Source organism: Ochlerotatus camptorhynchus, unplaced genomic scaffold, assembly GCF_037179485.1.
Source record: "Ochlerotatus camptorhynchus isolate MF236.1 unplaced genomic scaffold, CSIRO-AGI_Acam_v1.1 ptg000196l, whole genome shotgun sequence".
Lineage (NCBI taxonomy): Eukaryota > Metazoa > Arthropoda > Insecta > Diptera > Culicidae > Ochlerotatus > Ochlerotatus camptorhynchus.
Genome location: NW_027040686.1, coordinates 2,074,947 through 2,092,333, shown reverse-complemented (window position 1 = coordinate 2,092,333; position 17,387 = coordinate 2,074,947). Strand labels below are relative to the sequence as shown.

Below are 17,387 nucleotides of genomic sequence, written 5' to 3'. Positions count from 1 at the left end.
CCTAAATATTTATTTGAGAGGAATTATGAAAAGAACTCTGCGAAGAGATATGATTTTAAATAAAATTCAAGAGAACATTCCAAAGAAATCCTTTTGTAGAGGACCACCGGTCTAATCAGCGTCTTGTAGACAGTCAACTTCGTGCGGCGGCGAATTTTATTCGACCGGAGCGTCCTCCGGAGTCCAAAGTAGGCACGATTCCCTGCCATAATGCGTCTTTGAATTTCTCTGCTGGTATCATTTTCGGCGGTCACCAGTGAGCCCAAATACACGAACTCATCGACCACCTCGATTTCGTCACCATCAATCTGAACTCGGAGTGGGAGGCTAACATTGTCTTCCCTAGAACCTCTTCTGTATTTTGTCTTTGATACGTTTATGGCAAGTCCAATCCACCTAGCTTCAGCCTTCAGTCTGATGTACGTTTCCGCCATCGTCTCAAAGTGCCGTGCCATGATATTTTGGAGTCATACTTAGCAGAACTTGACCAAATTCAGGACCTCATAAAAATGCGAATATGTAGTCTGTTACATTTGGTTTCTAAATTGCAATCTGATATGAATGGAAGAATAGAAACATATGACACAATATAAACATGTTCTCCACCTAAATGAAGGATTGAAGACTGAAGAGTTGATTATGTAATAAAGTGTCAATTAACAGGTTTTTTACAATTTCTGGCCCTGAAAAAGGCCAATGATAGTGTTAGCTTCGGAGGACGGGGTATACTTCCAATAATCGCATATCAGTCCCATATAGATAAGGTAGGCATTTATAAAATGGCTGTCGAAGTTACAAAGTGCAATTCCCATTTAAATATTTCAATAACCATAGTAAACTTATTTAAAATTTTTTAAGTTCAAATAAGTTGCAAAGAACATGTGTTGTTATACCACCGAAAAAAAATTAAAATTCAAAGAGCATAACAATAACTTGAACTATGGACGATTGAATTTCAGGATGGGACCGATATGCGATTATTTTGCTTTTGCTCTTTCTGTAAAAATTGATGGTCATGAGAAAGACGAAAATGAGCGTTGGTACGAAATCGTTCTTAGTTTAAAGCTCCTTTCACACCTACCCGATATTATCTGGTCGATTCTCCATAAATGAGAGAGCAAGATAAATATGGAAAACCACCAGTCCGGATGATACCGGATTGGTGTGGATAGCTTAATTCAAAAACAGCTCGTTGAAGAGGTGTGTCCCCTTTCACCCCGGTTGTCAAGCTGTGAGGATTTTTTTTTCTGCACGACGACAGAGGCTAAAATTCTACCATTTACTGCGGACTTGCTGCTGGTACTACATCGTACGATGCGAACATGAGCAGAGGCACAAAAGCAGCGCTGTTTTTAACTTTTTAGGTTCAAGCAAAACGGTGTACAACCAAGTGGTACTCGATTATGATGACTGGGTTTGGGGAAATCATTTATTTCATGAAAACAGTGACACAACTTTCATTTGTACATTGTTCAAAAGTTTTTATGGAAATTGGAAAAGCATTTATTTCAGCAGATTTGTAGAGTTGTTTCTGATGTAATTGAATGAGAGTTTCACCTATAAATGACAAAGTTGCAAGTGTTCAAAACCTAACATCTTTTCGTAACGGTCACAATTTTATATTTTCGATTTATCCCCTGTACCTTCCAGTAAGACGTAGCCTGCGTAAAAATTCAGGATATTGTTAATCGGGATTTGTTGGTCACCATGCAAATTTGACAAATACTTGTGCTGTTTGACAGAAACTTAAATTTTGGTAAATTACTCATTTGACCTAGTGACTCGTTCAGCCCAATAGCATACAGCATGTTTGCATCTGGTCTAATCCACCATCATTATAAAAAAGGACACCGCTTTTTTCAAAACCTGGCTACGCTCATGTATAGAAGCAAATGCGGTTTTGCTTATTTGTTATATGACAGGTATGTTTTATTTGAATTGTTCATATTTCTTGTTATACCGCATCTGACGTTAAGATGTATGCACATTTGTGCCAATCCCACCGGGACTGAAATTGCCAATTTCGTGAAAGCACTGAATGCGGATCCCGTTGAGATGGATGCCACTCACAGAGTTGGAGGAACAGTCACTTTTCATAAAGTTCAGTTCAGAAGGATCGATGCTTCATGCATTTCTATAAAACTGTGAGCAATTAAAGGCAGTCAGGGTACACATATATCCTACAAGGCGTCAACGTTCAACCCCAAGTAACATTGCAAGTTTAATGTTGGTTTTAAAGCTTGCTACAAGTTAAATCCAAATTGGTACTTGGGAATCGTGGGAATCTATGATCTGCTATCAGAGGTCCAGGATTGCGATCTAGAATTGGTGCTGGATAAATACGGATAAATGTGAAGCGTGTCATTCGGAAGAAATTCACTGTAGACTTCTTCTTCTTCTCCTTCTTCTTCTTCTTCTTCTTTTTCTTCTTCTTCTTCGCATTTCAAGCTTATTGCATATCGCATATTAGCTTATTGCGTGGTCTCAACTTAATGTTCTAGATGCACTTCCACAGTTATTAATTGAGAGTTTTCGATGCCTGTACCATTTTTGCATTGGTATAATTGTGTGGCAAGTTCAATCATACTTCTATGCCCAGGAAAGTCGAGAAATATTCCAACCCGAAAAATTCCTAGACTGGACCGGGAATCGAACCCAGCCACCTACAGCATGGTGTTGCTTTGTAGCTGCACCTTTACCGACTGAGCTAAGGGAGGCCCCCACTGTAGACTTGAGCCTCGACATATACACAGGTGTACGGTGTGTATATATAGACGCAAGAAAGTCAATTCACAACTCACTGTACTTTCTCAATCGGAAGGGCAAGTATCGGATGAATTCCTACCCCGTGAGATCCAGAAGCCAACACCGAAATGAATAATAGAGCAGTTGTGTTACGTTCGCTAGTATAGTAACTGGAGATGCATCATCAACGGACAACAACAATAAAGAAGCGGAAGAAGCGGTTGAAGTGCTGGAAGAAGATGTGAGAGAAATGGACGTCACATCCCCGGAAGCCGAACATAACTGTGGAAAGGAAGCAAGCGATGCTCATAAACTTCACGGACGTAAATGATTTCGCAAAATCTCGATCTTGAACAAAATTGTAGGATTAATTTTAAAGATGTTGAACCATTAACTTTGCAATGCTAGGTCTTTATAATTCGAGATCTCTAAGAAAAACAAATTAAGAAAATCAGTGTGGCCTGAAATTCAAAATTTTGAACATATAGAATGTAAGTTCAATCTGGCAAAAAATGCTTCTGAAACATAGAAAATATGTTATGATCTCGGATTTATTGAAGTCCGGAAAAAATACAATACAAACATTTAATGGAATTTGAAAAAAAAATCAAGATTGAGTGACATGAATGTATTCTCGATGTTTGGACATACTAAAAAAAATTCAAAATGCTGGCCTTTGAAAAAAACTCTAGAGTTTGAAAAATTTCCTAGACCATTTTTTAACAATTCAGGCTAGGAACATTTTCAAAATCCAGAAAACTTGTGATAAGTTTTTGATAATTTGACGTCACCCGAAAAGCAACGTCGTGAATTAATTTTGTGCAAGCACCTGGAAAATCCTCAACTCCCTCATCGGGACATCGGAAAACAACTCTGCAGTCAATGGTGAGTCGTGTGATTAAACGTTACTACGAAACTCTGAGCATCAAACGGAAGGAGAAATGCGGTCAGAATGGATGTTTTATTAGTGATCAGGATCACAAGCGTGTGACCAAAAAGTTGAATCTGTCCAAGTCTTTCGTTCAGAGAGTCAAGGACCGGGAGGGACTGCATACGTGCAAAGTGCAGAAGGCTCCATATCGTGACGAACGGCAAAATACGGTGGGAAAGTCATGGGCCCGGAAACTGTACACCCAGATGCTGACGAAGCCTCATTGTCTCAAAATGGATGATGAGACTTACGTCAAGGTGGACTTCCGGCAGCTTCCGGGGCTACTGTTTTAACCGCCCAGCACAAGTTTGATGTTCCGGAGGAAATAAGGAAGCAGAAACTTTCAAAGTTTGCCAAGAAATACAAGTTTTGGCAAGCGATCTGCTCATGTTGGAAACGGAGTGCACCGTTCGCAGCTACCGGGGCTGTAAACGGGGAGATCTACCTTAAGGAGTGTCTACAGAAGCGTCTGCTTCCTCTGTTGAAGCAACACGAGGGCCTAACGATCTTCTGGCCGGATCTTGCTTCGTGCCACTATTCAAATGTTGTCCTGGAGTGGTACGAAGCCAACGGGGTTACATTCGCACCCGAGGAAAAAACATGTTACAGTCGCTATAAATCGGCTACATGGCTGGTCACCCTTAAATGCTACGTCATTTATGCATCTTTCATAACCACCTATAATTAAAAACAAAAAAGATAGCAAAATAGGTTATCTTCCTTTTAATTACACTTAATTAATTTTGGTATCTATGACAGGTACGTATTTCGACTACAATTGTGCAGTCTTCATCAGTGTCATTCCCACTAAATGCTTATCAAAATGAGAATGGGATCCGTACTTAAAAGAAGGTCCGTTTCATAATAAACTAATTCTACGAAAACACTTACTCCCCAAAATTAATGGAAACAGAGTAAATAATCTATTCCCGCTAAATATCCGATTGGGAATCACAGTGATTGTAAGAAAGTGACTTTAGTGACTAATTGTTGACTGAAAGGAAAATAGTAACCTAAACCATGACCAACTACCAGTCCTGATCGTACAAGACAAAATTACACAAGGTAGATTTGGCTCGACGATTAAAATTCAAAATGTGTATCCGTGTGGCTGACCTGAGATTGAAAGTGTATTATCTTTCGATGAAGATGAAATGAATATTTAAACACTGAAGAATGAATGTGAGAGTGACTTAATCAAAACAGTATTCTCTTGCAGTCACTTAAAGAGTCAGTCACTCACTATGGATGCGAATCTGAAGGCAATTTGAAAATTCTTTTAAAAATCAGTCATGGAATATGGTCCCCCAAGGCCACAATAGATCACATAACTGGTCGTAAGAAAAACAAGGTAAATAAAGAGGGAAAATCTCTGCAAAGAGCTTTTGTATTAACATAACACGTCCATACTAAATATCGAACAGACATGATGGATATTGTCAGCTGCATCACACAGATTTAAAATACATTCAACGCAGCAATGTTTATAAAATATGAAGTGTTCTGATTCGTTCTTGATCTATAATTGACACTACCTCAGAAAATTTCAAAAGTTGTGAGTGAATCGTCTAAAAACTCAACAACTTGAAACACATCTGGGGTAAATGATACCTTCAGCATCAGCACCCATTGACTGTTAATTTCGGTGCATTTTCTCACCAAAACACTTCGCTGAATGTATTTAAACGATTCCTTAGTCTTTCAGCTTCAATATGATTACATTTTTACGACAGAGCAAACCTCATTTCATGTCAGGCTTTTCTTCTTCGCAGTTCACCAATAGTTATCGAAGAAGTTTGGAGTGTTCTAATAGCGTTTTCAAACCATTTTGGACAATTCTGTCAGTTGAAATGGATAGAGTAGTAGTAGATAAATGTAAATCAACAAACAAGTCATATGTGAGCATGCCGCTGTGAAATTGATAGGAGTGAAACCTCTGCAATACTGCAACAATTTTAGAAAGCTAATCGAAAGCGTTTTGAAGCCAAAGGCAAATGAAACTCGCTCCACAATCCCCTAGGGGAAAACCCTTTGACCTATTAAACGCAACGCCACCAAATTGGAATGTGCTGCCTCACTCCCAAGATGTCACGATGCTGCAATGTCGCTCAACCTTCCGGGCCACAAGACCGCTGCCGTCCGACCGACCGACCGTAGATCATGACATGGCTAAAGATGCGCGGAAAAGAGCATTGCCCCATTCTAAGACGACCGGGACGAGTTCAAGACAGCGCCTAATTAGCGCACGGAAAAGAAATAGCAAAGGTTAGGAATGTGTCGTCTATTCACCCGTGGCATGGAGCAAATTTGTAACGCAATGCAGGACCATTACTTCGCCAAATCGGCCCATGCAAGATAGCATGCAATTGATGGGGCAGGTCTCTCACGGTCATAAAATAGCCAAATGAGTCCACAAGTGCAATTTTCTTCCATAGCATCGCATTGGCATTGTGGTGGTGGTGGTGGAGACCGCGAGTCGTACACAGATGTCCCCCTTTTTTGCTATTAGAGAAGCGTGTAGCTGTGCGCGACATTGTTGAGAGTATGCATGGATGGATGGGTGCATGTGCATGCATGGGAATGATTACGTCAATGGGCGGGCTGCGGAACGACGTGCGAGGGACGTAATTAGTCAAATGTGACGGACCTTCGGATAGCCAAATGGGCGAGCGAACCGATTGTGTGTATGCAGGTCGTGAGTTTTTTTTTTGCAAAATGCGACTGTGACTTTGCGACTTTGCCGTTGTTGTCTGTCCCCGTCAAATTGCTGTGAAAGGGGGGCTACGGTGATGGCCAGTGGGAAACGTTTGTCTCTGTGACCCATACTCCAGATCCGAGCGTAATAGTCGATGATGGGTGTTCCCATGCCTGCTGGGAGGATGGGAACCACGCGTACGACAACGACGGTGGCGACGACGCTTTCCGTGCATGCATGTGATGCGGTTTGAATTGTAACAAAAGCGTGTCACTAACGAACCGGTTGTCATCGACAAATGGTACCCTGAATAATGCAGTAGCGTAATGAATATGGGCGGTGGAAATGGTGGTTGTGAAGGGGAAATGTGAACAAACCTCCGTGTGTTGACCAACTAAAAATGTGACGATGGAATTGGTATTCAATTTTTGCTGGCAATTCAATGGAGAGATAATTGAACTTGAATGCAACCATTCAGTTATATTTGCTTTGAATCATGTTATTAGATTTATAAAAATATGAGAGTCGAACTCAATTTGAGGAGTTATTCGATCCAGATTAATTAAACACTCAAATGATTGACACCACACAAATCGATGGGTCAAGTCTCTTTAATTAAACCATCAAGCTATCGCACTTTTCACTATGCAGGTACAAAACCTCATAAAGTTCTGCTCCATCTCCAACACAGTGCTGCAGCTTCCAGATGATTGTTGCTGACCAACAACACCGAAAATGCCAATCCATCTGCCAAACCCAGCCAACAATCGGACCAGGACCTGAATGCATGAACGAATAAATATCCTCCCCACCGGAACGCATCCATTGTGTGTGTGTGATCAACCTAAAACGCCCGCAAATCCTCTCCGAGGACAATCGTTGCACCATCATCATCATCATCATCGAAAACCCGGACAGCCGCAGCTATTAGAATCGTTCACACAAATTTTCGGATTACGTATTCATCCTCGGTTCGTGGATGATGCTGCTGGTGGCTGTGAGGTGTACAACTCACTTTCCAGCTAAACTCGCCAGCCGACCGGTCGGCCGGCCTTTCCGTAAGGATGAATTGCTGAGCTGAACTGGTGTATCGTTTATTCGGTTGATGACCGGGAGGAATGCCCGTTCCGTAGATCTAGTTATTAAATGGTGTTCTCCCGTTTCAGCTTTGCATCTAAGCGATCAAGGTGCGATAGGGTTACCAAGAATTCCGGTTGGGAATTTCAAGAACTACGGTTAGGAATTCCAAGAACTACGGTTAGGAATTCCAAGAATTCCGGTTGGAAATTCCAAGAATTCCGGTTACGAATTCCAAGAATATCGGTTGGGAATTCCAAGAATTCCGGTCCCTCGATCATTTAACGAGATCCTATTAAGTTCTACTGGAGTTCCTTGAATTCCTATCTGGAATTCCTTGAGGCAAAACTGATCCAATTTCACGATTTCCGGTCCCACGCTTATTTAATGAAATTCCTCCAAGTGTTACCGGAGCTCCATGAATTCTTATCCGAAATTCCTTGACGCAAAAATGATCCCAAATTGGAAACCCGAACCGATTTACCAAAAGATTTCTTCTTGAATCCCTATGCACCAACGCTCTAGCCGGAATGCTTCGCAGAATGGTCAAATTCTAAAACCACACTCGTCCAATACCCCCAACATGACGTGGTGGAGTGATAATTCACGCTTACTCCCCCTCCGGTGCTTATTGATGGGACCGAAGACTTTGCACAATTAATTTTCAATCGATTCTAATCGCTAGCACTCCGAGCCAGAGCCAGACGAAAACTGACCACAGACACAGTCCCCGGCACGTGATCGTTAATGAAAAATGAGGTTCAATTAACCGGGTAAACCTAGTGGCCGGTCGTCTACATTGTACAAACGATGCTGTTGCTGCTGTTGTTGATGCTGATGTGCATTTGCACACAGCATGACTAGTAGGTGTACACTTTATGTGTCGTTCGTACCTACAAAGAGAGGGGGTGAGGACACGGAAATTTATGGATGTGTAAATTTATGCTAAGTATGTTTTCGTCAAATTTGTTGCTAGAGATACTAATATGGCTATAATCTGGCTGCATAAATCAGCTGGCTTTCGCCGGAGCTGTCGTCGTAAAATAATTTGCCGGGTGCCAAAGGTGGAGAGGTGGATAGAAAAAGGGCGAGACAGAGGAAGCGCTCTGGTGATGGCTTAGCCCAGCATCACCGTCATCATCATCATCCTGTGGTTGGGCGAGTTTAGGTGAACTCATACGGGAGAATTTACGCTTTCGGTAACCCAGTTGTCAGTTATCCAGTCCGGATTTTTTTTTCTGGAGTAGAAGGGAGGCGGGAAGCATCTCGTTACCGAAATATTTTGTTTCTGTCGGAATTTATGAGGTGTGAAAAGAAGTGGGAAGGCGAGAAAAAGATCGTTAAGGGGAAAGTACAGGCGCTTGGATTCTTTTACGCGTTGGCAGAGGGGTGAGGTGATTTGCAATTCAAGGTGTCGTGTTTTGAGTGAAGGCGAATCTTGTAATAATTATTTCATTGGAATCAGTGCTCAGAGTGGAAACAAACGTTCGGTAGTGTTTGAATTATTTGTTCTACAAAATTTTCCATTGCCTTAAGAACCAACCATCCGAAAATCAATTTTCATAGAAAGCATAATCTCTTATAATTTATCTCGAAGTCAACGTCCACAATGAGACGAGTCTGTCTTCCAAAAGCATCATTTTCATCAAGCAAGAAACGGCTGGAACTGAATCTACTAATCCATCATCGGATTTGTTCAGCCTGAAAACTTTTTGCAGACACTCACCCACCCACTTCCTCAATCTCATTGCTTCCCATGTAACACCCAAGTATCACTTGCCTTTAAATGCACCATCAACAAAGCATGGAATGAACTTCCCGACACCCCCATCCCTTCTGACGCCGGACATACTTTTTCCAACCAAAGTTCGAGAAGCATTATCGATTTCGAAGCGGATTTACGGCCCAATTGACCATCTTTTCTCGATGGAGGGGGAGCCCAGACTAACCAGCCCGAGCCTAGAAATATAGTAATGGCAACACAGTCAGGGACGGCGAAGAGATTGATTATTAAATATTGAAGTTTCAATATAGAACACGGTAACTGCTCTCCAACTGGAGGAAACCCCGTCGACAGGTCCTGGCGGAAAATCTGCGATCGAAATGATAAAGTGAAAGTTTTGCTTGCTCAGAAGATTTTTCGTCGGTGTATTTTTCCTTTGACATGGCCCAGGGGACCCAGGAGTATGATTTGAGAATGGTGGGGAGGGGTAAGGATGAACATATTTTTATTACTGTTCGATATCATTACAGACTGTGGGACTGCACGAGACGCCGAGACGGAACAGGATCGATGGCGGTCGGTAGCAGGAAGTGGATCATGAAACATTGCTCCAATGGATTTTCGACCTCCGGGAATTAAGTATGAATGAGAAAAGTTGGCCTTTGGGTCGGAAACATAACAGGAACTTCAGTCATCACGTTGAGGCAGCGTTTCTCAGTCTATGTGGAGGTAATAAATTGTTTTCCAAAATAAGAACCTACATGTTTTTCATATGTATTATAGTAATGGCCCGATTTTGTCAGCCCTTCCACGCATAAGATTTATATCTTTCAATCATTTCACGTAACCAAAATTTCAAATCCATTCCATTCATCTTCAAGGTGGATGTTTAAGGCTGGGTTCTACATTTTCGAAACAAAGAAAAGAAAATGAACTCTCCGCAGAATCGCTTCATTTCGAGCAATATCATTTTCGGGTAAGTCATTATGTTTCTTGTTATTGAGTCACGATGAACATTCCTCCTGTCAAACATGACTTGACTATCGCTTGTTTCGTTCGTCAAATACAGCAGTTCATTTCATTTGAAGCAAAGACTTGTTTCAATTGATGCAATGAATGACTCGAAAACTGCTTCCTTCGTTTTTGCCACTTTCACTTCAATTCAGGGCTCATTCGACTTGGCACGTGTCGCGTCGTTAGGCATCAACATATAGTTACCGGATAGCATCCATACAATATCGGATACCGATAGGCATGGCATCCGGATTATATGTTGTCTTCTTCATTCCTTTATTTAACGTCGGTCTTTGTTCCGCAATCTAGTGCCAATCACCGATGGACATCGATTGCCATCCATTGACGGCAATCAAATGTGCAGGAAGGCAACTTCCACACCTGCGTAGGATATCGCACCCATTCAACACACACATGGACCGGGACCAACGGCTTAACTTCCCTTCCGAAGGAAGACGTGACCAGAGATTTGTATGCCTCAGAAAAATCCCACCGACCTCGGCTGGGATTGAACCCAGACCCATTGGGGTGTGAGAAAGCAGTCACGCTTACCACTGCACCACCGGCGCCGGCTTTATATGTTGAAACAAATTATTATTTTATATTAAACGAATATTAAACTAACAAGTCCATTCTTGAGTCCAAGATGGCGGTCATCAGGCTCAGGAAAAGTCTCAAATTCCCTACAATATTGGTATTTTAGGAACGGTGACGACGCGAAGGTGCCGAAAATCGATGTCCGACGCAATTTTGGAATCCAATATGGTGGCCATCAGGCTCGGAAAATCGATATTCGACACCATTTGTAGGATATTTGACACTTTTCCTAAAATCAGAAGCCACCATCTTGAATTTTAAGATGGCGTCGGACATTGATTTCCAGCCTCTAGATGTCACCCCTATTCTAAAAATACTCATATTGATTTGACAGTATTTCACAAAAGCCGCCATCATAGATTTTAAAATGGCGTCAAACATCGGCTTCTGGCCTTTAGATGTTACTGGGATTTCAAAAATACCCACATTGATGGGTCTTTGACACTATTTTCAACTTTTTCTGAATCTAGAAGTCGCCACATTGGATTTAAATATGGCGTCTAACATTGATTTTCGGTATCTATGGTATCGGATATCGATTTCCGACTTCTAGACATTACTCTGATTAAAAAAAAGCTTATGTATGGGTATTTGATAGAATTTACACTACTTCAAAAATTCAAGAATTTCAAATTAGCGTTACATATCAGGACTAACATTTGATAACGGCAAAAAAACATTTGTAAACAAACTTTATAACGCCCTTTACACGCGAACCAAAGTACGCCCACGCAAACCAACAACATCATCGGATGTGGGCAACTATCACCTTTCCGAAAGTGGTATTGGTTTGCGTGGGCGTACTTTGGTTCGCGTGTAAAGGGCCTTAGAAAGTTTGTTTACAAATGCTTTTGTGCCGTTATCAAATGTTAGGCCTGATATCTCTCTAGACGTCACCCTGATTCCTCAAATACCCATATTGAAGGGTCGGCATCACTATTTCCCACTTGTCTGATACGGGAAGCCGCCATCTTGGATTTCAAAATATCGTCGGATATCAATTTCCGGCCTCTAAACATCAACCCGATAAAAAAAAATACCCATATTTATGGGTATTTGACAGTATTTCCATTTTTTTTCTGAAATCGAAAGCTGCCATCTAGGATTACAAAATAGTGTCGGATATCGATTTTCAGTCTAGGCGTCATCCAGTTTCGAAAAATATTTATATTAATGTGTATTTGACAGTATTTCTCTCTTTTTTTAAACTGTAAGCTGCCATCTTGTGTTTTATAATGCCGTCACATATCGATTTCCAATCTTTAGACGTCATCCCGATTCCAAAAATACCCATATTGATGGGTCGCTGTCAGTATTTCCAACGTTTTTTGAAATCGGATGCCGCCATGTTGGATTTTAAAGTGACGTCTGTCATCGATTTCTGGCCTCTAGATGTAACACCGATTCCAAAAACACCCACATTGATGGGTAAGCAAACCACCCTATAATGTTGAATTTGACATCTACGTACACAGATCTATGTGCATGCGCATGAACCGAGTGAACAATAGACAAAAGTCTGCGCGAATTTGGATCGAACAGCTTCGCTTCAATGCGAAAGTAAGTTCGTTTGACAATGAAAGACGAAATGAACCCGAGTCAAGCCAAAACAAACAGCATGAAAACTGATCGGAAGTGGTTCTGTTGATGTTGAAGAGGATCTGCTCGAAGAGAAGACAGAATGACTTTCAATCGAAAGTGATTGTTGACGCCTTCGTCGTCGCATGACGATTTTCGATTGAAAGTGACTTTGTTTGGCCCTGGTTTAAGGTATACTTTGGTATACATTTGTAAACAGCAAACAATGTTAATCTATGAACTAAACCCTGCGTGACTATAAAATCGATCTTTCTTTATGTAGTATTGATGCATGTCTAACTTTTCACGGCTGTCGGATTCAACGCGCCTACGTATACGGAGCTTACGCAGAAGTGATTCGGTAGAGCCTGCCAAAAGTTTTTTGAGGCTATGTAGTTTAGAATTTGTTCGGTACGGTCGCGAAATTTTGAAATGATTGATACGTGTGGTAAAATAACTTATTTGAAACAAAGCTCAATAGTAAAATAAGTAGAATAATTAGGGAGGAAACCAACAAAGCAAAAAAATAATTTTGATATCACATCAAAGTGGATGCACTACAATCATGTCGAAAATTTCATGTAATTTTTATGACCACATAAATAAACAAATGCAGTAAAAGCAGCGTAATGTCAGTTCATGCATTGTATTAATGATAATTTTGTCCTTTTTAGCAAGTAATATTACATCATATTTTCGACATGATTGTAGTGCATCCACTTTGACGTGATATCAAAATTATTTTTTTGCTGTGAACATTAATCAACTTGCCAACATAGGCTATCAAATTTATTTTGGTGGCTCTCTTTAAATGAAAATAAGCCTTTTTTCTCGCTCCGGTTGTTTTGCACAGCGTTTGAAATTCGCGTGGTTTTCGTAACTTACATAATTTAGATATTTCGATCGACACGGATTTACTTATTCAATCGGATTACTACGCGGATGTATCTACGTGCACACGTCACAGCATTTTTGCTATAACTATCTTGAAACAATACACACGGAATCCAGTGTTCAAGCTGCCAACATAGACTAGTCCTTCTGCTGTATCTGGTAATCTGAACAACTTTAACGATTCTTGGCGGATGTGAGTTAAATATGTTGGCGTTTTGAACATTTTTAGGGATCAGTGATCAGGTCAGTTTGACATTTTTAGGAGATTTTGGCGTTGATAAGAAAATGTTTCGTGTTTTGAGAATTTAAACGATTTCAAGATTATTTTAGAACTATTCATGTCACTTGACATTATTTTTTTTTTTTATTCATGTTATTTTAGATGTTAGGGGGGTAAGGCCAGTGTAGAAGCCGAAAAAAAGGGTCAATTTCGCGATTTTTTTTTTTTTTTTTGAGGAACAGAAACTTTGTAAAACAATGCAGTTTTCAGCATTTCATTTAAAATATTTTAAATAACATTTTCTCAAATTTGGGTTTCTGAAATGTGCAGCGGGGTGGCGCTTAATTGATGGCATCCCCAGCGTGAAGTGGTCTGCGGTTGGAAATGATTTGCAGCCGGAGGTAGTCCTAGAGCAAAATGCATAAAAGTTTCATAAACTAGAATGTTTAAACTAGTGAAGTATCTGGCCGATTGTAAAACTATTGATTTTTGACAAAAAAGTGGTCTGATTTTCAGGCAAAAATATCAAATAGAGGAAATGGATTTAATTTCGGCCTAAATGCCCTAATTTGGGCTCATACTTAAATTCAGCAATCGACTAAATTTTCAAAAGCGACCAAAAATAGTCATAAGTACCGTCTCAATGACGCGTTCAGTTAGATAAAATTGATAATAGCAGATTTTTAGCGATGGGCCCAATCTTAAATCCATAGGCCAACATTAGAGCCATTTTCCCTATAATCGTAAATCACAAAAAAAAACTTTTAAAGATAAACATCAAAACTCAGGTACTTCACTAGAAAAGGTATGTAGAACAAGCTCTACAAAAAAAACCATGTCGATTAATCAATTATTGGCTTTCGTTTCCGCCCGACTTGGAAAACATGATTTCGAGAAAAACGCGATTAGAGATAAATTTCATGCCGGGAGCGAGCAGGTAGTCCTCTTGTCCTCTAGTTCCCGGGTATAAATTCTCCCGTATTCTTTAGACTCTACGACTTAAGACCAAAAAAATCCATTTTTTTTAACCGCATCAGTGACCTTAGTTACCTCATAAGTAATGTTCACGTTTTAGGACATTTTGGCGTGAATAAGGCATGGGTATCAGAGCTAAAAAAAAATCACTAAAATTGATCAAAGTTCACTATGGATGAAACATTGATTTCATAGTGAATGCTGGTGATTTTTTCAACTCAGATGGGGATTGTTTGGAATTCTATGTACCATTTTAGCCTCAATATTGGTGATTCACAAGTTTGTGTGAGTCTCAGATAACCTCGTCAGTTTAGACACGGTATTCCCAAATCAGAGACAGCGGTCCCGGTCCGAGAAGTCTTCGAGTGTATCGTTGTACTTGCCTCTTAGTTTACAAATTCGTCCAAGAGCGCCAAAACAACTAAGAAGAAGAATAAGAAGAAGAAGAAGAAGAAGAAGAAGAAAAGGAAAGCAATGAACATTCTCAGAGTAGGTCGCAATCAACGAAAGTTTTGAGAACCGCTCCATTAGAGCAGACGTTCTATGTTCTTATTGAGCTTTTACCTGTCTGGCTTAGTTCACGACCGCGAAATATCTAAATTGAGCACTTTAAATTAGTGCAAATTGTTTTTCCTGGAACAATGTTTGCCCTTTAGTTCGATCGAACCACCCGGAAGGCCCTTAAACTGGGTATGCGAGACGCAAAAAAATCCCTCTCCTCCGAATTCGGTGGATGAAATTTAATTTGCAATTGTGATACACGGCCACAACTTCATCTCCGGGTGCTCTCTGGCACAGCTGGCTAATTCCAGCCGATTTCCCCGCCAACATCTGCATGCTGGTCATACATTTGGATGCATTTGGTGGTATGTAGGCTGTAGGCTTTGGCAACGTTTCTCCGGATTTTTGGAAATCGAGGAAACGCACGGAGGGAGGACCGACTGGTACATAGCCAGAGCCACGGATGGAGCATATGTTTCCGGATTGAATGGAAATTTCATTAAAAAATGGTACAAACACCAGTGAGGGAACTGGAGCCCCGGAAATGTTCACGCCAACAACGACGTGAAGAGAAGAAGACGAACGATGTTTGGCTTTGGTTTGTAGGCTTTTCCAGCTCAGAGCCATGTTTCGTCCGTTCGGTCGTCCGTCCGGTGCTGGGTCCTGGTATATGGCTGTGCGGCGTGTCGAGCCGAGTGTGAATGACTGGCGTGTTTGTGGACTTTGGCAAAATGAGACGGCCCGAAAGTGGTTGTGTTCTGATTTTAGGTCAAAACGGAGTGCTTTCTGGCGGGAGTGAAATTTGAAGCATTGTGAATGGGAAATTTTGAGAATGGTCTTTAATGCTGCTGGTGATATGCGTAGAATTCTGACGAAATCTATTTTCGTTCCACTCGATTTGAGTTCGGTTGAAAAGTAAATAATTTCAGAAATAAAGATTTTTAATCTTTTCATGACAATTCAGTTGTAATTTTCGACATTTCCATAATCACGAAACCCTAAATTGCAAAATAAGCTCCCCGTTAGTTTGAAGTCCATTGCAAACGAACATTTTAAACTTTAATATCGTCGATGACTCATTATGATACTGGAATAACGCAACGCAGTATTTTCCAAAATGCACCAATCACGACCGACATCTCTCCCTCCCCCCCCCCATTAATCCTCTTTTCCAGCCAAGCGAGCATTCGATTTTGACCTAAAACTTCAATTTCATCGTCAAATTATGAAACATCGTTCAGAGTGCTATTTCGATCCAAACACATTCCCCTCCTTTCCTGTGCCTACCGGTTTGTCTGGGCCAGAATTCTTGACAGCCAGACAGCTCGTACCTACTGACTAATCCACATCGCCGGCCACATTCGAAGCAACCGACACTCCAAAAGTGGTACGAAGACGGCTACGGCGACGACGACGGAAACGGAGGTAAAAACGTCGATATCGATTTGGGACACTCCGTGCTGCCAGATCGGTGGAAGCTCTAAAATTGTCTGCCCGCTGCTGCTCTCCCCATGTATAATTAGAAATGGAACAAATAATTACGCTCATCAGAAGAAGAGGGCAGACTGTTGTGAGTCCGTCGTCCAGTTGAACGAAATGGATTGTTGCAGGAAGAATCTTGGCTGATTCTCTGTGTTTGCGATTCGATGCGAGCATAGCATAGAACGAGAAAAGCGAGCAGATTCAATCGAATTAAGTTTTCAATGTCACTCGACTACACACACCGACGATGACGACGACGACGACTCTGAAGCGATTGGCATTTGCGAAAGTGAATACTGCTGTCGAGACAATGATTTACATATTTTAGAGAGCGCATGAATTAAAACACTAGACTACCGCGCGGCGTCGTCTTCTGGTTGTCTTTTCCAGAAAAATGGTAGCTGATGGGAAAAGAACGCCGAACGATTTGATGACTGACGAAACGGTGAAAAGATATGCGAATGTCGATGAAGACGACAACGACGACGACGGGAGCATAATTGAATTTGCATGTCGTGCAATAGTTTCCGAAAGCTTCCGGTGTGGGTGTGTGGGGGTGGAGGGGGGTTGGTACTGTGCACTTCAGCTCAGCCTTCTTTTAGACTTCTTTGCAGAATAGGCAATATGTTGGTCCCTCACTCCCATCAAGTAGTGTGAGAAAGTAACAGTGAAGTAGGAGCTCTTAATGGAATGGTAAACCAGTTGAGTGGGCGCAGCAGGAATAAAAGCTTTGAGGTGACAGAATTTTTAATAAGATTTTAAAAGTTCTTCGGCATTAGAGATTTTAAGAAGAGCAAATCCACGTCAAATAGCGAAAAAGTAAACTAATTTCAAATTTTTCATCTCAGAATTACATAAAACGTCGCTTAATTGTGCTATTGTAACTTTAAAGTGTCAGAAAAGTTAACATTTTGGATAAAATCTTCCAAAGATAAGTTTAAAAATCTTAAAAACG

General features: G+C 40.9%; 1 protein-coding gene across 5 annotated transcripts in view; it reads right to left on the bottom strand.

The window, feature by feature from the left end:
- Rbp6 (RNA-binding protein 6) overlaps positions 1-17,387 on the bottom strand; it is a 1,960,266-nt gene that overhangs the window by 1,800,883 nt on the left and 141,996 nt on the right. The gene's annotated exons all lie outside the window — the stretch shown is intronic.